Source organism: Otolemur garnettii, unplaced genomic scaffold (genome assembly GCF_000181295.1).
Source record: "Otolemur garnettii isolate 467f Iridium unplaced genomic scaffold, OtoGar3 scaffold00178, whole genome shotgun sequence".
NCBI classification, from domain to species: domain Eukaryota; kingdom Metazoa; phylum Chordata; class Mammalia; order Primates; family Galagidae; genus Otolemur; species Otolemur garnettii.
This window is the reverse complement of record NW_003852573.1, coordinates 2,176,652-2,182,988: the sequence shown is the minus strand read 5'-3', so window position 1 is coordinate 2,182,988 and position 6,337 is coordinate 2,176,652. Positions and strand designations below refer to the sequence as shown.

General features: G+C 47.5%; 1 long non-coding RNA gene across 1 annotated transcript in view; it reads right to left on the bottom strand.

Moving 5' to 3' along the window:
* The window catches only part of LOC111728670, a 6,411-nt gene extending 1,139 nt beyond the window's left edge, over positions 1-5,272 (bottom strand). The window contains exons 1-2 of the long non-coding RNA XR_002775896.1: positions 5,077-5,272; positions 1,935-2,206 (exon numbers count right to left, since the gene is read on the bottom strand). This is a non-coding gene — a long non-coding RNA (uncharacterized LOC111728670). The remainder of the gene's footprint in view (positions 1-1,934; positions 2,207-5,076) is intronic.
* Positions 5,273-6,337: the final 1,065 nt, after the last annotated feature.

Sequence of the window (6,337 nt, the reverse complement as noted above, 5' to 3'; positions counted from 1 at the left end):
ATGGGTTGATGAAAATGTCGCGGCCAAAGGCTGGTGGGAACCTCGCCTTGTGTTTCCTCACTAGTTCAGTGTTTAGTAATTCAGTGTTTGTGGTGACTTCTAAGAACATAGCTATGGCAGATAATGATGAAAGACTAATTTTATTTATAAGAGCCAGGAAGAAAGTCACACCTAGGGATGGAATAGAGTATGACTGGAAGCAGAGTGGTGATCGGGGCCCTGTCTGGGAAGAAGATACCTGAGCCAAATGACAAGAAGCAGGCAGCCTGTGAGGACCCAAACAGAGCACTCCAAGGAGTGGGGACAGAAGTGGCACCAGGCCTGGGGTGGGAAAGCATGGCACAGCCAGGGACCCCACGTGGCTGGACAGTGACAGACAACTGAGAGAGGAGAGTGTAATACAAGGGGAGGCAGGAGAGGAGGCCCCCAAGGGCCACAAGAGGACTGTGGCTTAGATTTGGAGTCCCATGGAAGCCACTGGAGGGTTTTAAGCAGAGCAATGAAACTGATTTATAGGTTTTTACGGATGCCTGGCCATTATGTGGGGAATGGATCAAAGAGACCATGATGGAAGCAGGGGCCCAGCTGGGAGGGGGCTGCAGTGTCCAGGCTTGAGATGGGCGAAGCCTCCACCAGGGTGGGAGATTGTGGCACCAAGGCAGCTCAGAATGTATTCTGGAAGAAGAGTTCAACTTGATTTGCCTATGAATTGAAAGTACAAAGGAATTGAGATGACTCCTGGGCTCAGGGCTGAAACAGTGGGGTGAATTGTGCCATTTGCTGAGATGGGGATGCCTGGGGCAAGAAAATGATGACCATGTTAAGTTTCAGACACTTAATGTCTGAGGGGGCATGTCACATGAGTGAATACATGAGTCCAAAGCTCAGGGGTGTGCCGGGACTGGAGAGAGAAATTCAGAAGTGACGAAAGTAGATGAGGTCACCAAGGGCTGGTGGGCAGTTGAGGACCCCTGCAGGATTCAGAGAGAGTTGTGTCAGTGACAGGCTGGGCGTGAGGATGGGGCCCATGGAGCTGGGAACTGAGGCAGAGAGGCAGCTGAGGGTTTCTGGTTGTGGGGGTGATTAGAGGGTATCTGAAAAACTCAGAAGCTCAGCACTTAGGAATGGGGTGGGGGCACCCCCTGAAACCCTACTCTGTGGATGCAGGTAGGAACCCAGCTTCTCCGTGAGTAACAAGATCTATCACTCAGCCTGGGCCCATCAGCTGCTCCTCCATCCCACCCAACACTGCGTGCCTGAGCTGGATTCTAGCTGGTTCCTATTTCTAACCAGCTCGTTTCTCTTACGGAAAGGATTTCTGCCTCTGGAGCTAGTTATCCAAGGAGAAGATAGAAGGCAGGGGCTGGCTTAAGAAGCGCTGGTTTCAAGAACATGGGGGTTTTCAGAGCCTGTTATTCCCCTTGATTTTGGGGGAGGAGTGGGATGAGTGAGAAGTACAGGCTGACAGCGCAAAGCTCTGGCAATAACTGTATTGTGCCAAACAGGTCTGGACAGGATGGTTCCCACTGCCTGGAAGCAGCATGGAGAGGTGGTTAATGTACAGCTTCTCAAGCCTGGCCACCTGGATTCTAATCTTAGTTCAACCAAGTACTAATTGTTGTGCCCGTCTGCTGTGTGTGGAAGAGCACTGTTCATGGAGCACCTAAAACCATGACAAGCACTCAACAGGCATCATCCAGAGGTGGCACTGAGTCCTTTGAATGTCTGCCTGAGTTCAGTGATGACTTCCAAGCTGCAGGTCACTCCTGCACAGATGAGAGGTGACCACTGGCTGGATTAAGGTATGGAACAATATGATAGGAACAGGTCTGGACTCTGAACTAGGCAAAATAACTATGAGTTTGGTAGGGTTCTGTGTAATCACTCTGCTTATAATAACATCCTCCTGGGTTTTTTCACCCTTTGCATCTTACCTTATATATCTGCTAGGACTGCCATGATGAATTGCCACAAAACAGGTGGTATGAAGCAACAGATATTTATCCTATGATAGTTCAGGAGGCCAGAAGTCCAAAATCGAAGTGTCAGCAAGGTTGAGAGCTAGCTGTCAAGGAGAAACCACCCATCCTGCTCCCCCAGCTTCTAGTGACTGCCAGCAGTCCCAGTGCTCCTTGGCTTGGGGGACGCATCTCTCCAATCTCTGCCTCCAGCTTCACATTCCCTTTTTCTCTGACTTTCCCTGTGCCTGAAACACAAGATGATTTAATCTTAAGATTCTTGATCAGTTATATCTGCAAATGCGCTGTTTCCATAGAAGATCACATTCTGAGGTTCCAAGTAAACGTGGATTTTGTAAGAACAAAATTTGCTGTCAACTGGCTATACTTTATCTTCATAGTGGCCCTCTGGAATAGAAAAGACAAGTACTATTATTGCCTCTTTATAAACTGGAACCCCAAGGTCTGGAGCAGAGAAGTTAACTGACTTGTGGTTACACATGGGTCACTAAGAAAGTTTTGAGGATCCATTAGGAAAAGTTAGGATCCATTCTTTTATTTCCAAGAAACATAGTCACCAGTACCCTTTCTAATTCACCCGTGCAAGTTTCAACTTGTTTATCATTGTTGCTGGGAAGATTTCATTTGTTTTCAACGTGTAAGTAGGTGGTAGAAACAGAATTCAAGCTTAAAGAGTCCTCCTCTAGGACTCTTTCCCCCTCCAAGTTTTATTCTCTTTTCATATACACCTTGTGTGTGTGTATGTGCAAGAGAGACAAACTGTGAGGGCAAGAAAGAGTTGTCTCATCTGCCCGGTTTTTCTTTATCTTCTTCTGGCCAATTTGGCCTCTTCCCATTGTGTGGTTCCATTGAGGCAATCATGCTCCAACAGGGTCCCCTCCCGGGCTCAGGTGGGGCCTAACACCTGGTACCCTTGACTGTACTTGATTGATCCAGAGATGGGTGTGTGACTCACACTGAGGAAAACAGAGCCTCTTCCTAGTGATTTAGACTTCAGGGCCTGACAGCAGGCATCTCAGTCTCATTCTAATGGCAGAACTGGAAGATCAAGATGTTGGTGGCCCTGAGAAGCAAGGTCCTCACAGAGAAGAGCAACCTTCTGTGCAGAGAGAGGCCTGGTCGCACTGGAGATCTTGGCGGCACCCATGATCTGCTTGGTTACTTGAGTCAACATATTTCCCCCTTTGCCTAGACAGGTTCACACTTGTTCTCTATCACAGGCAATTACACAGTCTGAATTATTATCCCAGTGGAAAGACAAATGTTAGCTCACTTTGGCATTAAGTTTGGTTTTCAATAAAATATTTAAGAGTAAAGGCTGGGCGTGGTGACTCACACCTATAATCCTAGCACTCTGAGAGGCCGAGGCAGGTGGATTGCCTGAGCTCAGGAGTTCGAGATCAGCTGAGCTAGAGGGGGACACCCCTGCTCCCAGGTCTCTACCTCAAAAAAAAAAAAAAAAAAAGAAAGAAAAAGAAAAACTAAGCAAGGCATTGTGCAGAAGAATATCACATTTGTGTTTAGGTTACAAAAGATTGCGACATAGACTCTCTTTTGCTGGTTTTGCTAAAACAAGCTGCCATGTTGAAGAGGCCCAAATGTCAAGGAATTGAGGCCGACAGCCAACCAGGAACCAAGGCCCTTGGCCCAGCAGCCCGAAGGAAGCCTGCTTAGAAGTGGATCAGTTCCCAGTGGAACCTTGAGTGAAGCCAGGTGAAAATGCCTGAGGTGCAGGACTCTAAGCTAAGCGGGGCAAAGTGATGGGCACCTGTATGTAGTTCCAGCTACTCAGGAGGCTGAAGCAAAGGGATTGCTTGAGCACAAGAGTTTGAAGTTGCTGTGAGCTATAACGCCATAGCACTCTACCGAGAGCAACATAGTGAGACTCTGTCACAAAACTAAAAGTATTTGAAGGACCTTATATCAATACCTGTAACACCTGTAATACCTGTAATGGATTACAACAATGATATAATGTGTGTGTGTGTGTGCCTAGCTTAAGGGGTGTTTTTATATATGTATGTTCAAAATGCAGAACCTCTAGGGATAAAACTCTACCAGGTGCTGCCATAATATGAAAATTTAAAAACTCATGACTCAGAAAAATTACATAACCATTCACTTTTGGGAAACAATCCAGGTAACATAAAACATTTTACATACACACACACACTGCAGGTTTTAGTTCTAAATCATGCATGGCTAGATGACGTAAAGAGTTATAGCAAGAGGAGATGCACAGATAGAGAAACGGAACATGAATGTTAGGAGTTGATGAGGAAGACATCTTTGTTCCAGGGTAGTTCACTAACACCTTAGGACATTTTATTTTCTTTTTCTTTCTTTCTTTCTTTTAGTTATGGAGGTGCTTATAGTTGCCATCTTGGTGACAGGGGATGGCATTCATTTATTTATATATCTGGTATCTACAGTTCACTGGGCATCCCTCCTCCATCTGGGCTAATAAATGAGACTCAGGGCTCATTTCTTGCTTCTCTCATCTCTTGTTCTTCAGGCATCCACAGAGCACAGGTGCACACAGCATATGACACAGAGCCAAAAACTGGTGTGCTGTATGCCCAGAACTACCTGTGGCCATATCTCTCCTATTCCTGAAACATGGAGGAAGCTTGGCTGATTAGGAGAATGAGCCCGATACAGAGGAAGAAGCCGCAGAGGCAGTGTGAGGGCAGCAGCAGACGTGGATGCCTTGCGTGGGTCTGAGGCCAGCTTCCCCTAGTAGTCCCAGTTGTGTAGTCCCCTGGGTTTGCTTAATCTAGTCCGCGTTGGGCTTCTGTCACTTAAAATTGGAGTTCCATAGGTAAAATCCCAGTTTCTTCTTCTCACTTCCCGCGTATCCTTCAGACCTCTTTTCCAGCCCAGTTCTTACAGAAAGCCTTCTCTGAGGGATTGCTCTTCCAGTACGGTGCTCTCCCTGGGGTTCTCATAACATCTGGACAAAGCTCAGTGGCACCCATTAACAATCAAACCGGTGATGGTTGGTTTATGACTCTGTTTACTACCAAATCATAAGCTCCTTCACCCTAATTATATTTACTTTATAGTTCAATGCCTGGGAAAAGAAGGTGTTCATTACCTTTTGGTGAATATCAAGTTCAGAGTTTGTCTGTGGAGCACCCAGCTGCTCAGGACCTATTTGGGGTATTTAAACCACTGGGTTATCTTTGCTTGAATGGAGCCGGTGAACAGTGGGTAGTGGGTGGTGAGGGAGGAGGTGGTGCCCTCAGTCGCTTTCCAGGGGCTCATCCAGGAAGGAAGAGTCGGAAGTAGAGTAACACCTGGAGGGACAATGAGAGGGTTGATGTTAAGATTCTAAAGATCCGAGTGTGTTTCTGTGTTGAGGGATGGAACAAAGGATAAAGAGGGAGCACATGAGACAAGGGATGGGGATGGGCCCAGAGCACAGGTAGGAGGAAAAAGCAGCCCCTCCAGTCTAGACAATGTCCTAGGCGGGTGGGGAATGGGGCATCTCTGTGAGAATAACCTCGCGCAGAAGCCCTGTGGCTAGTGAGGTCGGGCAAAACAGAGCCTCCATCTTTTTCCTAAGGGTCCCTAAGTGTTCGGCTTCCTTTTTCTCAATTATCCTCCACCTCCCAGCAAGTGAAGCCCATTGCTGAACTTAAGAGGCCTTTTGGGTTCATTGGCCTGCAGCTAGGCCAGATCTCCCACGGTGCTGGCCAGAGTTCAGCGTAATCCTTGGTATTGTTCTCCTTGTTGTTACTGGACCTAGGAGATTAGGTTTCTCAGGATAATGTTCACCAACTTTGTCCAAGGCCATGTGATCCTGCCAAGGAGGAGCAAGGGTGTAAATTATTGAAGAAATCTCAGGTTCTCACAATTCCCTAGCAATTCAGGTGTGCCAAGAAACCTGAGAGAACCCAGCCCTCAGGTGCTGCTATTGGAACTGAGCCGGCAATCACTTCCCAGGCCTGCAGGTCTCTGAACCTATTAAGGACTAATATGCACAGTCTGGGGACTCACAAAGGCCCGTGTGAAAAGGCCTCTGTGGCCAGGATTTCCCAAAAGATCTGTGGGGAAGAGAAAGCAAAAGTCCACTGATAGAAACCCAGCTCAGAAACCACACTCATCCTGGGCCCTCAGCAAGTGTGAAGACAAGGAGAAAGCAGCCTGTTTCCCACTGGAAGATGCCAGGTGAGGCATGGTTTCCCCTGAAGAGACACTCAGTCTAACTGTGGGGAGCATCATGCCATCCCCTCAGTAGCTCTGGACCAGACCCAGGGCGTGCACATGTACACACACACCCCCTGCCCCTGTGATGGTAATGATAGTAGCTGGAACCAGTCATAGGCAAAGTATAAGCAGGGAGAAAGTCCAGA